At 43.3% G+C, this 15,314-nt stretch overlaps 1 protein-coding gene across 7 annotated transcripts in view; it reads left to right on the forward strand.

Annotated features, from left to right (window-relative positions):
- Nucleotides 1-15,314, forward strand: part of PALM2AKAP2 (PALM2 and AKAP2 fusion) — a 424,157-nt gene that overhangs the window by 271,617 nt on the left and 137,226 nt on the right. The gene's annotated exons all lie outside the window — the stretch shown is intronic.

Below are 15,314 nucleotides of genomic sequence, written 5' to 3' on the forward strand. Positions count from 1 at the left end.
AAAGCAACAAAAGCACACCGCTCTCACTTCCCCAAATGGCTTCCATTTTAAAGGCACAGTAATAAAAAGGAGAAGGAAAGAAATCCCCTGCCGCCGTTTGCATAGTGACCATCACAGTAAGAAAAACCCCTTTCTTCTCACGGCTGCCTCTGTACTACGAAAACCTGGGACCCAGAATTAGGCCTGTCTCTGCCAGCACAAGCATTAGGTGGTGATCGTTTGCTCCTCCAACAAAGATGGCAAGTGTGCCACGAAACAGGCCACTTCTTAATAAGACAAAACCCCAGCAAAAAGCTGGCACAGCCCGGGGCTGTCCCTCTCGGGATGAGGAAGGCATCTGAAACGGGAGCCCTGATGTTTTTGAAAGAGGTGACTATTTCAGCTTGGTTATGGGCACACACGTCCTTGAAAATTTTAGAACATACCAAAGCCACACCTGTACATACCTATGGATGTATGTGTGTATATATGAATATGTATAAATACTCTTACCCTTGATTTGGCTTAAAAACTGCAGAGGGACACCAATGTGCTTCGAGTTTGTACTCTCTTTAAAAACTCTGTCTTGGGCCCAGGAATGGGGCGGCGGGGGGGGGGGGGCGGGTAGGTACAGCTCAGTGGTAGAGCACATGCTTAACATGCCCGAGGTCCTGGGTTCAACCCCCAGTACCTCCATAAAAATAAATCATTTTCTTTTTAAAGTTTAAAAATAAAAATAAAAACTCTGTCTTGGAGTTTAGAGAGGAGCCCATTCTGAACAGACTGACTCAGCCCCAGGCCACGGGCAGGGAGCAGAATGCGCCCCCCCCCAGCCTCTTTGCTGGCCCTGAGCGCACCCCACCCCGGGTGGGGGGCGCAGAGAGAGCTCCACGGTGCCAGCAGCTGGTTGCCGTTCTCCAGCAGGGGACAAAGAGCCAAGGAAGCCCTCGTGTCCCAGGCCTCATGCCTCAGTTCTCAAGACAAATATTTTAGTGCAATGTTTGAAAAAATCAAACTAGCAAACTCTGGCCATGGGCCATCTATCTGCCTGTGTTTGTAAATGAAGTTTTGTTAAAACCTTATTTGTAACTGGAACAATTCCGAGTGTTATTGGAACTGAGTTTATGGAGCCTCCTGAAGCTTTATGCCTGAGGCAAGCCCTCTGTCACCTCACCCTAGACCTGACCCTGCCCCTTACCCACTCACTTAGCATTCCCTCGTCCATCCTGCGCCAGGAGACACAGCTGACAGTTATCGAGCACTTACTGTATGCCATTTACTGTTGTACCTTTACACGTATTGCCTATTTAATCGCCCCTGCAGTCCTATAGGTAAATAAAATTATTCATCCCATTTCCCAGATGAGGAAACTGAGGCATCAAAAGGTAAAAGAAATTTTCCCAAGATCAAACAACTAGGAAGGGGCAGAGCCAAGGTCCTCTCCAGGCTCTCTGAGGACTTTGAGGAAGGACGCCCTGAGGAAGAAGTATGAGCTCTGGGAAGCCATCACAGAGGAGGTGACCTTGAGCAGGGTGTTGAAGGATAAACAGAAGTTTGCTAGAAGAAAAAAATAAATACAGGCTGCAGTAGTGAGTGTTTTAGAAAAGCAAATCCCTCTGGAGGGGTCCTCTCTGGCTTCTCTGGGCCCAGGCCCAGCCCTGCAGTCAGAACAGCAGCAAAATAATACAAATAACTGACACTTGTGCAGTGCTCATCCTATGTGCCAGGTACTGAACTAAGCACTTCACGAGCATTATCTCATTCAATCTTCAGATCAACTATTTAGCGGCTACTACTATTGTTTCTATTTTATAGCTGAGTCTGAGGCCCCACAGACAGTAAGTGGCTGACTCAGGAGCCACACCTCCACACAGTTCCAGGGCACTGTTCTTATTGTGCTCGGTGCCAAACCCAAGAACTGGTACCCAAGCTACACGCTTTGCCAAAACACTGTGCCCGTGTTCCTCAAACTTCGTGGTGCGTCAGTCACCTGGCGGTCTGGTTAAAACCAACTGCTGGGCTCCGCCCCCAGAGAGTCTTAATTTGCCAGGCCTGGGGTGGAGCGGATAATTTACATTTCTAACAAGTTCCCTGTGATGCTGATGCTTTCGGTCCGGGAACCAGATGCTGAGAACCAGGGAGCTACACTGACTTGTAGCAACAGCAGTGACACGCTGCTCTCCTCGGTGTCACTGGAAAACACACACAGTGGTTAGAAGAAAATGTTTCTTCCTTCTTGGTGTAGGTAAACATCAACTCACTGGTGAGCTTTCAACCTCCCTTCTTTTTATTCCAGTTGCCTTTCTTTTCTGTGATACTTACATTGAGCTTCTTAATTTCCCAGGCTCTTAATACTACTTTTGGTTCACGTGGACTTTAATGATCTGCCCACATGCTGGTGCTTCTGCAGAATTAGGCGCAGCCCCGCCCCGTCTCTGTTCGAAGCCTGATGTGCTTCTTGGATTAACGCAGATTCCAACTATCAACGTGCGGGGGGAGGGGCATGATGATCACGTGGTTCCCAGTGGTTCTCAAGGCCCCACAGGGGCCTAATTATACCAAATAGTAATTCCTTCCATGTATTAGTCAGGAGTCTTGGGGTGGCAAGTGGCAAAACCCAGCTTGAAGTGACGGTCTGGGAAAACTGGGCACTTACGGACTCATAGAGCCTGGTCCCAGGAAAGGCGAGGGTTGCAGCTGGATGGCAGGCGTGCCCAACCAGGGCTCCAAATGCCACTGGCCTCTGCTCTTCATCCGCTGCCTCTGCCTCTCTCTGAGTGTCAGCAGCATCCTTTCAGGCAGGCTCTCCACACAGCTAGAGAGGTGGCTGCCATCCACTCTCCAGCTCCGTTTTCAGTCCCACCTCAAAATGGGAACAAAGAGACATGGTTCCTGGATTCTGAGAAGGGCTCTGAGTGGCTCAGCTTGGATAGCTGTCCATCCCTGGACCGTTTTGGATGTCCACCCGTGTCCCATCTGGGGTGGGGTGGGACAGGTGTTTTTAGAGGATCTTAGATTCTCCCTCAAACCATGACATTGGAATGAGTGAAGGCGTGTTTCCCAGGAAACAGTAGAGGAGATACTGGGAGGGAAAAGAAAACCCCACAGGTGAGTGGGGGGGTGCCTGGAAGGATGCACGCCTTCTCAGTTTCAGGCACTAGGTTGGCAGCTGTAGCAGATGGAGAGAGGTAAGCAAGGAAAGCCCCAGCCTTCCCGGAGCTCTCAGTCTAGAAAGCAGGTGAAGACATGTGGCGGATGTCGGTGAAGCTGGGTGGGAATTTCCGTGGGTCACAGCAGGAGGTACAGCAGGTGTCGCAGATGCGTTGAGAAAACCTGGGCTCTTCTGGCTGAGCTCACTGCTTCACCCACCAGCAAACTTTTGAGCATCCACCGTGTGTTAACATGCCTGCAACTCCATGAACTTGGAGGAATGCCTTAGGGTGGCATCCAGCTTGTCCCCAGCCAGCCAGTCATTTGCAAAGCTGTTTGTAGAGCTCCCTGAGAGGGAGCATCTACATCTTGGCCAGTGACTGTCCCCACCTTCCTTATGAGGTCACGTAAGGATTTTTTTCCCTCTACCAACTCAGGCTTTTGTGGTCCAAGTCTTCTATCCTCTGTGCAGGGGCAACTCATGGAGAGCTGTTCGTCCGCCCTGACCGTCTGTTTTGCTCCTTCTGGATTCTGGAGTGGAGATTCTTTACCCATCTCTTTGTGTCTTCTCCTTTGAATTGCTTGGCATTCTCCCTGGGGCTCCTTGCTATAGTAAGCTGTGGCTTCCAGAGCTTTTTAAAGAAAGAACACAATCATTGCAGATCTTCCCAAGCCCTTTGACTGTGTCGCCATGAACACACTTACTCCATTTCTCTGCGTGAGTGGTGAGCTGGCAGGTGGTGACACTGAGGACAGGAGGCGGGTGTCACCAGGCTCCTTGTTCCCCTTTCTATCTTCCCCATGTGCCTCTCTGAACTGAGTCTCCTATTTTAAGAGTCTGGTCATAAGGGCAGAGGAAGAATTTAAAGGACATCATGGCTTCGGGAACTTTGTGTGGCAGTGTTGGGGATACACATCACCCATCTCTCTTCTTCTGGTGGGAATGCCAATAGCCACCCCTACCAACTTTTGCAAAAATATAGTAAACCAGGTTTCAAGTTGTCTAACATTGTCTTTGTACTGTCCACACTGGCATTACTGGTCTCTGTCTTTCCAGGAGCTTCCTTTTGGTCACTGTCTTTATTATCTGTGTTTCCTCCACGCCCAGCCTGTGCTTGGACACAACAGGTGTTCAGTGAACTATCTGCATGAATGGAGCTAACGGGGAACCGGCTCAACTCCTCACGTAAAGGAAAGGGGTGGAGTAGGAACAACATTTATTTTGCCTGCTTCCTGTTATATTGTTGCATTTGGGGAATGATAAGAACACCCCTTAAGTCCCCTTTAAATTCAGAATTGATTGAAAAATAAGGCACAATGAGCTTTTTGGTGGTGACACTCCAAAACCAAACCACAGGAAGTGTGGTTTAGGTCTGTGTGCTGAATCCATCCCTCACCTGCAGGAAACTCTCCTACCCTGTCTCGGACAGGTCTGGACAACCAAAGGCCTCCCCCGGGAGCAGGCTGCTTTCTGAAGGACGGAGGCTAGAACCAGGCATCCTTGGGAAGCTCCTGTAAGAGTGGAAAGTCCACACCACACAGGCTCATGTCCTTATCACACCTGCTCCTGTCTCCCGGCTCCGTTATTTTCAGCTCTGCCATTTCTGTAGCATCCGTACCCACTTCTGTAATGTATAAAGCACTTTCTCAAGCGTTATTTCATTAACTCGACAGGCAGAACCTCCTAGTCGTTGAGAACCTAGTCCTGGAGCTAGAAGGAGCATAAGCATTGTGTCCCACCCACCCCGTAGCATCATTATAAAGAGTGAAGACTTCAATGTACCTAAAGTAGGTAGAGTAGTGCCCGGCATGGGGTAGGTGCTTAGTAAATCTCTATTAATTTGCAAATGAGGAAACTGAGGGAAGACTTGTGAAGGATCTTACAGTCGATGGCCAGAAAACAACCCAAACTCAGGCTTCACTTCCAGACTTTAACCAATTTCAGATTTGCTTACTTTTCAAAACCACTTTGAATGTAAAGCAGTAAAAGTGCCTGGAACTCAGTCAACCAGCAAGTATTTATTGAATGTTTACTGATGTGTGCAGGATGCTGCCGGCAGATGCAAGTAGATGTTATTAGCCACCACTGAACCTGCCTCTAAGCTGCTCGGATGAGCTTGAAGGGTGGAGAGAGCAGAGGAAAGAAAGCAGCTGTGAATGGCAGGAGCTGGTCTGGGGAGCTGGCCGAGGCTGGGCTGAGCTACCCACACCGGCCACAAAGCTTTCATAAAGATGTTCTAAATACAATATGATATCACTTATATGTGGAATCTCAAAAACAATATAAATGAATCTGTATGTAAAACAGAAACCGATTCACAGACATAGAAAACAAATTTATGGTTACCAAAGGGAGGTGGGGGAGGAGGGATAAATTAGGAGTATGGGATTGATTAACAGATACAAACTACTATACGTAAAACAGATAAGCAACAAAGACTTACTATACAGCACGGGGAATTATGTTCAATGTCTTGTAATAACCCATAATAGAAAATAGTCCAAAAAATATAAAAATAACTGAATCACTTTGCTGTACACCTGAAACTAATAATGTAAATCACCTAAACTTCAATTAAAAAAAAAAAGATGTTTTGATCAGAGGAATGCCTCTGAGCAGGTTAACTAGTCGTTAACGCATAACTACAACTCAGCCAGCTTCTCTCTAACATCTAAATCAGACAAGGAGGGTGAGAGGAGAGGGGGATTTTTGTTTTGTTTCGTTCTGTTTTGAGATCTGCTCAGTTTGGTTTGGTTTTAAACAGAGAAGAGCCAGTGGGCTGTCAGTCCCCTGAGGTTCTTCAGGCCTCATGAAAACCAGACCCAGTTAGTCCTGGGGAGGGAGGCAAGATGTGAAAGAAGGGCCCAGAGCTGGATGTGGCCTCGTCCACCGCCAGAGCTTCCCTGCAGGAGCTCCCGCAGGAACGGCTGAGCAAAGGGTCCTCTGGTGAGGAGAGCGGGCGCTCTTCTGCGAGAACCCCTGCTCTCAGGCTAGCCACGTTCACGTCCAACAGGCTCTTGTGGGCGAGCCTGGAAACCTAGGTGTGTTCCTTTGGCAAAATGTGTTCATGGTTCTGAAGACCTGGGGAATGAGTTGGGTCTTGTTCGTGTAGAATACACAAGGGAAGCCGGCTCCTTCTGGATTTCTGTGGTCCTTTCTCTCTCTGTGCTGTCTCTCCCCTCACTCACTGTTCCCTCTTTTCGTGTTTTCTCTCTCTTCTTTTTCTCCCTCCCTCCTCCTTTCCCTTCCTCCTCGCCCCATCTGACTGTCCTTATTGTCTTAATGCCGTATTCCCCCAAACGATTTCAAGTGACTTGTAGAGATAGAAACTGACATCGCAAAATATAAGTAAAACATAAGATCCATAAGATGTACATACAGCTTAGAATGTGCTTCCAGGGCTGCCTGGATTTGTCTTTGACACTCAGTGGCGGACAGTCACAGCTGGATTGCTGTCCTTTGGAGAGGTCCTTTTGACTTTATTGACTGCCCACTCAGAGTCAATTGTTGTGGGGAGGAAAATAGATCAGAGGCAGAGTGCATGCCTAGCATGCAAGAGGTCCTGGATTCCGTCCCCAGTACTGCTGCGTAAAAAATAAAATAAAATAAAAACATTAAAAAAAAAAAGAATCAAAATGTTTTTAAAAAAAGCTTAAAAAAAAAAAAGGATCAGTTGCCTTAAAATAGGAATGTGAACAAGTGGCCATTAAGTGCCAAGGCCAGTGTGAGTGCGGATCAGCCATTTTGATTTTTTTTTTTTTCCAATTGAAGTGTAGTTGATTGAAAATGTTGTGTATTTTATATATAGTAGTGTATATATATTAGTCCCAGATTCCTAATTTGTCCCTTCACCCCTTTCCCCTTTGGTAACCATAAGTTTGTTTTCTATGTCTGTGAGTCTATTTCTGGTTTGTAAATAAGTTAATTTGTATCATTTTTTTTAGATTCCACATATAAGTGATATCATATTATATTTGTCTTTGTCTGACTTACTTGACTCAGTATGATGATCTCCAGGTCCACCCATTTTGCTGCAAATGGCGTTATTTCGTTCCTTTTAATGGCCAAATAGTATTCCATTGTATAAATATATCACAACTCCTTTATCCAGTCATCTGTCGAAGGACATTGAAGTTGCTTCCATATCTTGGCTATTGTAAATAGTGCTGCTATGAACACTGGAGTGCATGTATCTTTTCAAATTAGAGCTTTCTTTGGATATATGCCCAAGAATGGGATTGCTGGATCATATGGTAACTCTATTTTTAGTTTTTTAAAATAATCTTCATCCTATTTTCCACAGTGACTGCATCAAACTACATTCCCACCAATAGTGTAGGAGGGTTCCCTTTTCTCCACACCCTCTCCAGCTTTTATCATTTGTAGATTTTTTTAATGATGGCCATTCTGACCCATGTGAGGTTCATTTTGATTCTGAGAACACATTTTCCAGCCTAATTCAGTGGCCCCCAAAGTAACCCAGGTATAAAACAGCATGTAAAATAGCTCACAGACGAGGAAAGTCAGGCATAGGGTATTTTAACAATGTGTCACCACAGGCTGCAATATGGGAGTAGCATTGCTGAGTTTGTTTCTTATTGAATACATTGGTTTTTTACTATGTGATGTATTCACGTGATTCAAAATCAAAGTATTATAAAAAGATACCTATTGAGATGTTGTATTTTGAATATATGACTCTGTTCCTTCCTTTGTCACCCCCAAAAGGGAACCACTTTCAGTAGATTTATATCAATGTGTTCCTATATGCAAATATAATAAAATTCAAAAATACATTTCCATTCCTCTCCCTTTTTCACATGAAAAGTCTGATACTACATACGGTATTTTGCACCTTTTATTTCTTTCACTTAACCTTTTCTGTTGAGTTGTCCATGTCAATACATATGAACTTATGCACGCACGCACTCACGCACACACACACGCACACAGCTTCATAACATTCCATTGTGTGGGTGCACCTTATTCCAACTTCCGACTCTGCCCATTTCACTGAGAGCATGCTGTAGGCTCTGATCTTTGGGGGCTCACCTGTGCCCTACAATGAATTTAGGGACCAGTCAAAACCCTGTGGTGTGACAGTCAGAGACCTGAGACCAGAAAGCACCCCTTGTCACTAGGAGACTCACAGTTTGACCCAAGGCTGGGCCCTCTGGTTGTGAGGGTCCTCCACAAGGTATTTTGGTTTAAACCTGTGAGTCTGCCTCGTGGCATCAAGAAGGACCTTTATACAGAAAACGAGGATTGAGAGATGAACTTACTGCATACACCACCCTAATTTATGTCTTTTTTCCAATATCAAGAGGTGAGGAATCATTTAAGTAGAAATAATTCTGATGGGATACTAAAAATTCACCTAATGTGTATGTGACTATTTTTTGGAGCTAAATTCTCCATTCACTCTGAGATCCTTAATCATATATATATATTTTTTTTTTAATTGGTGGGGGAGATAATTAGGTTTTTACTTATTTATTTATTTTTAATGGAGGTACTGGGGAGTGAACCCAGGACCTTGTGTATGCTAGGCACACACTCTACCACAGAGCTATACCCTCCTCTCAATCCTATATATTTTTAATAACACTATTTGGGGTGGCTAAAATAAATTAGTTGAGTGAAATACATCGGTCTCTTAAACGGATCTTTAAGTAATAAATATATTCCTGAAAATCTCTTTATATGTGTAATTATTGCAAATTGAAAGTCTATTTCCATAGAAAACTGATCTTTTAAAGACAATACAAGATGGCTCATTCTAGAATTTACAAAAAATGTACGCTTTAAAACTTTGAATATTTGGTATATTAACTTTTTAGAAAGCAGGGCACAACTGTAGACTATTCCTGAATTAAACATTTGCTTTCTATAATGAGGTGAAATGTGTTTACGCTTTTTTTCCTCCATGTGAAATATGCTTAATTATCTTTTAAATTCTCTTGAGTTTTTTTTTTTCTTATTCCACTGCACCCCTTTTAGTTAACCTGACATCTCTTTCACCTCCTTAAACTGGCTTCAAAGGTTAATACCTTCTCAAATTCAAAAGAAATTTGATTCCGACCCCAAGAATCCAGATATGAACACAATTCATCTTAAGCTACAGTTCAAAATAAAAAGAAAGCTAACATTTAATAACGCCTTGAAATAATGTGTTCCTTGAGTCAAAGTTTGAGAAATTGAATGACAGAAAGCTGTGTGAAAGCTTAGGGGGAAAGTGCATTTGATTAAATGCAATTAAATGTGTTTTCTTGAATTATTTTGCTGCAGTTCATAGCAAACTCCCCAGTGTTACAGTAACTTGCTTGCCCTTGATTTTCTGATCTGTCTTAATTTAGCTGCCAATGCTATGAATAACAGAACTCTGTTTCAGTGGTGACTCTTGAAAGAAGAATTCCAAAAAATAAAGATCTATAACTGCCTACTACAAAAATACTCCTATAGCCTTTCCATCTGGTGCGAATTTGATTGGTTTCCTTGATGTCCAGTTTCTCCCGATTCAACGTTTTCTCTGATGTTCAGACACACACAGCTTTCTCAGTGCAACAGCCTCTCTGACTTAGATTTTCTATTTCCCTTGTGTTTGTGGCAATTAAAGCAAGCCTTAGGTTGTGCTTATGACATATTTTCAGAAATCCATTGTGTAAGAGATGGTGACCGTCTCCTATACAGTTTTTCCTGCGTCCTCTTTCCTTGCCACCTTGCAATCCTACCCTTTCTCTTCTTTGAAGTTTGTGTGTTTCGACATTTTTTGAAAAGATCTTTCATACCTTTGGGTTGTGGTAATGGGTGATTACATCAAGGGAGAAAGCTCCAAATCGCTTACATGGAATGACTTGTTCTAGAAGGATTTCCTAAAACACATGCCACTCCCCCTTCATAGACATCTCTCTACCATTTATTTTGTGCAGAAGTTTGGATTTGGGGTCTGATGCTGTCTCCTTTCTCATAAGCTTCAAAAATAAAGATTTCAATTGGAGGAATAACCGTAGACTCTCGTGAACATTCAACGATGTGATCATCACTGTGAAGTTGGATTTTCTTCTGATCTTTGCTAGAAGCCACGTGCATATTTATGTGGTTGGGATTGTGTTCCTATCTTTTTATATTCTGCTTTTTTTTTTCCGTAATGTGATTTTCATGTACATGTCTCTGCATTTTCTAGCATGGGATAAAAATTTCTAATCCTTTGGTCATTACTTTGGCATGTCTTCTCTAAAATGAATGATTATGTCAAAGAATACAAATAATCCAATAGCTTTCACTGCAAGTAACAGAAAATTTTATCTCAGGTGCCTTAAATAATAAGGAACCAATATACTGCATGTAATACTCCTATGATAGGACTGCCTACCTGGAGTGGTTTAATTTCACAACACAGTGACACCCTCCAGGGCTCAACTTACTTCCATATTTCTGTGCTGCCATCCTGAGGATGTCAGCTCTGTCATCCACCAGCTGTTCTCATGGTCACAAAATGGCTGCCACAGTCTAGACATCACCAGCCTTCATATATCTGAGAATGTTCAGGGGAGGAAGAGAGGGAAGTTTCTTCTATCCGTGTCTCTTTTAAAGAGCAAGAAAATATTTCCCAAAAGTTCCCTATCAGGCTGCTGTTTCATTGTTCATTCAGTGTTTTATTGGCAAGTGCCTTTCCTACATCAGGCTGGTTCCCTGGCAAGGAATAAAGGATTTCTAGGACTGATTTAGTGAAACATAGGGCCATGTGGAGGACAGCAGCTCACCTGGAGCGGATGTGTTCCATTCTACAGAGGAAGGATGGTTTCTGCTACCCTCCCCTTCTGTGCAGTCTGGATTAGAATACCAGCAGCCCACAAAGTTTAAGTGTGCTTTTCCCCGACAAAGCTAAGTTTCTATCACTTCTACTTCTTATTATAAATCTGAAAGGTACAATATAATAGAGCTTTAATGTATATTTCTTTAATGGTAAGCAAGGTATCTGCCATCTCTTTAGGATGAGTAAATCTGTTTTCCTTTCCTTTAGTGTTTCACGTCTGTTGAATTGGAAAACCCCAATCCAACCAATTTTATACAGTAATTGTGCAGGAGCATGTGCTACCACTCCTTATTTATGCACAATTTTTGAATCAGAGACCATATCTAAGTAAGTGTATATTGCTAAAGTCTTCCTTATAAGGTGTTAAAGTTTCAAAATAAGAAAAAGAGACTCACAGACATAGAAACTAAACTTACGGTTACCAAAGGGGAAAGGATGGGGAGGGATAAATTAGGGGTTTGGGATTAGCAGATACATGCCACTATACATAAAATAGATAAACAAACAAGGACCTACTGTGTAGCACAGGAAACTACATTCAATATCTTGTAATAACCTATAATGAAGAATAATATGAAAAAGAATATATGTGTGTATAATTGAATCACTTTGCTGTACACCAGAAACTAACGCAACATTGTAAATCAACTGTACTTCAATTTTTTTTTAAATTGGAAACAGAAAAAAAAAAATAGAAAAAACAGGATGAAGAAGTGTGTTGGGAGGTAGTCACTGCCAAAGAATTCTAGGTACTTTGGGACTGAAGGGCAAACTGAGTCTGGAGTGAAAAGGACACCTTTTTGGCAAACTGCCAGGTGGCTTTCTATTCACAAATTCTCCCTTTATTCCAATAACAAGTTGTACCGTCTTATATATACACCCTTTAAAGGGGTGCTTACTCCTATCAGGGACAACATGGGCGAGGCAAAAGAGAATTCTGTCCTGCCCCAATCTTGACTGCCGTACGGTCATCTACCCAGAGAAATCCTGCAAGCTTCTCCTATTGCCAACCTCAGTCCATCCTTTCTTGTTCCATCTAAGTTGTAAGCTGCTGGAGGTGGCTGCCTCCTTCACCATTGGCCATGTGGGCACATAGATCATATTTCAAGCTGTCTCCAAAGATCCCCAGCCTAATCTAAACGCTGAACTGCCACTTCCGTTAATAACTGTTTCTCTGAACATCCACCCAAGGGGGAAAATATGGTTATTTCCAAAATTCCTCTTATACCAGGGTGGAAAGAATTTAGGGAGAAACAGACTACTTATGTTCACCGCTGCTTAACTGGTTGTTTCATGATGGTTTGGCTGAAGGAAGCTGGTGTGAAAATGCAGAGGACTGGCCCTCCGTGGGTTGGCACGGTGGACCAGCGCAGCGCATGCACATATTTCCTTATGGTGCCATCAAAGCACTTTCCGTAAGTGGCCCCAGTCTGACCCCAGCCTGAAGATGGGCCCCGGGTGGTGTCCAGAACCAGCTCTTCCAATTCTTAGTCCAAGCTGCGAGAGCTGCCTTTAAAACAGCCCCAAAAGTTAACCCCCACCCCCATCAAAGCAAAAGTAAAGAAAGCTGGCGAATGAGGACAAAAGCAGCTTCCTTTTAGCCCAAGAGGCATCAGCAAGGCTACAAGTCCTTCGGGTGTGGGAGTACAATCAGGAGTCAATGACGTTGCCAGAAACTGGTACATTTATCAGAACACCTGGCCTCTTTGTTTGCTGTGAGATCAGCATATGCCCAGAATCCTGTAATTCTGTGGTCATATTTTCACTCTCGGGGAAAAAACTAACAAGATGATGCTGAGAGGCTTTCTCTGCCTTCCAAATTTCGTCTCAAGCCTGAGTAACCTGTTTTCCATGAATATAGGGCTTTATCTTGGTTACTGGGTTCTTCTTCTAAATTAAGACCCAAGAGTATAGGCTCCCTGAGGGCAATTCCTCCTTTCTCAAGGTTCTAATTATGGCGGAGAGGGGAGGACCTGGCCCCAAAACATCCCTGCACCCCTGGCTGGGAAAAAAGCCAGGGCATTTTTGTTTATTTTTATTGAAGTATATTTGATTTACAATGTTGTGTTATTTATTTTCTTGTGTCCTGCAAAGTGATTCAGTGATTCTACATATACGTACATATTCTTTCCTACTATGGCTTATTACAAGATATTGAATATAGTTCCCTGTGCTATATAATAGGACCTTGTTACTTACCTATTTTATATATAGTAGTTTGTGTCCGCTAATCCCAAACTCCTAATTTATCCCTCCTTCCCTTTCCCCTTTGGTAACTGTAAGTTTGTTTTCTATGTCTGAGTCTGTTTCTGTTTCATAAATAAGTTCATTTGTGTCACATCTTAGATTCCACATATAAATGATATCACATGATATTTGTCTTTCTCTGTCTGACTTACTTCACTCAGTATGATAGTCTCTAGGTCCATCCATGTTACTGCAAATAGCATTATTTCATTCTTTTTTATGGCTGAGTAGTATTCCATTGTATCAGTATAGCACATCTTATTTATCCAGTCATCTGTTGATGGACATTTAGGTTGTTTCCACGTTTTGGCTATTGTAAATAGTGCTGCTATGAACATTGGGGTGCATGTATCTTTTCGAATTAGAGTTTTCTCCCTGGTATATGCCCAGGAGTGGGATTGCTATATCACATGGCAACTCTATTTTTAGTTTTTAAAGGAATCTCCATACTGGTTTCCATAGTAAAAGCCAGGGTATTTTTTAAATGCTACTTTTTGATAACCTTTTCTCTCTGTCTCATGGTTTTGCTTTTTCTTCTAACAACTTTTCACCATAGTGTTAACCATCACCATATTTTTTCAAACTTATGAATGAAAAGGTGTCACTTTATGGGATTCTCAGAAGTAGCAATTACCACCTTGAGCAGTGGGTTGTAGTCAACCCAAAGCCTTGTCAGCTCACATCTCGAAGAATACACTGAGGATGCCTTGAATCATGCAGGTGGTGGCCAATGAAGAAGTAGCCAGTGACTGGATGGCTTTCCCATACCAGGCTTTGAGAGGTACCAGGATGTGAGTGGCCTAGAAACGTAAATGAAGAGACATCTCAGTTGGGACATAATTGTAGCGTGGAATACTTGAAGGTTATTTTGTAGAGGAAAGAACAGACACACGTTTGGCTCCCGAAGGCTGAGCCGGGGCCAGTAGTTGTAAAATTTTAGCTCAATATCAAGAAGTACATTCTCGCATAAAACTTGCTAAAAATGGCATGGGCTGTGTATTCGCTTCTTGAAGCTGGCATCACAAAATGCCACAGACTGGGTGGCTTACAACAAGCCTGTTTCTTTCTGGGTTGAAATGTATTCTCTCATGGTGTTGGAGGCCAGAAGTCCAAAGTCAAGGTGTTGTTAAGACTCTGCTCTCTCTGAAGTCTTTGGGAGTCAATCATTCCTTCCTCTCCCAGCTTCCAGTGGCCCCAGGCATTCCTTGGTTTGCAGGAGCACAACTCCTAGTCTCTGTCCCCATCTTTACGTGGCCTTCTTCTCTGTGCGTCTGTCTCTCTTCTTGTAAGGACATTGGTCACATTGGATTAGGGTCCACTCTAATGGCCTCATCCTAACTTGGTTATATCTGCAAAGACCCTATTTCATATATAAGGTCATATTGCGAGGGGGAGGGGGGTTAGGACGTCCACATATCTTTTGGGGAACACAGTTCAATCCGTAACAAGCTGCCTTTATGGGAGTGAGTCCTTTATCCCTGAAAGTGTGTAAATAGCATCAGAGTGAGTTATCTTTCAAGATGCTTAAAGAGATGTAAGCATTAAATAGAGAATAAGACTGGACAATTTTGAGTATCTTTCCCCAACCATGGCATTTCCTAATACTGCTAGTCCTGTTGCAAAGGGCTCTGCTAAGTCCTGGGACCGCACTTGGTATGGTCTTGGTGAAATGTCTCATGCGCAGAAGCACAGTCCAGCTTCCAAATGGCATTCAAAGGAGCTACAGTCTTTACTTTTAATTCTTAAAGAACATCAGTAGCGATCCCTTTTTCCATCCCCTGCAGCTGCTTCTTTTGGAGTCTCTGATTTAGTCAGCACTCTTTGAGTTGTACATGCCAGAATCCTAATTCAAAGTAGTTTCCCAAAAAAAGATTCCAGTTTCTCAAAAATCATAAAGTCCAGGAGTCGTTCTTTTGACTTGGACTCCATGTCACAGCTTGGCTTTCCTCTCTGCTGGCTTCATGTTGGGAAAGTTTTTTCCACATGTGGCCACCAGTACCCCAGGCTGTATCTCAGCAGTATAGCAAACTCATTGGGAAAGGTCCCCCTTTGCAGCGTTCTAAGGGGAGTCCCGGGGCTGGCTCTCATGGGGGCAACCTGTCCCCTTGGCATTTGTCATAT

Source organism: Camelus dromedarius, chromosome 10 (assembly GCF_036321535.1).
Source record: "Camelus dromedarius isolate mCamDro1 chromosome 10, mCamDro1.pat, whole genome shotgun sequence".
NCBI classification, from domain to species: Eukaryota; Metazoa; Chordata; class Mammalia; order Artiodactyla; family Camelidae; genus Camelus; species Camelus dromedarius.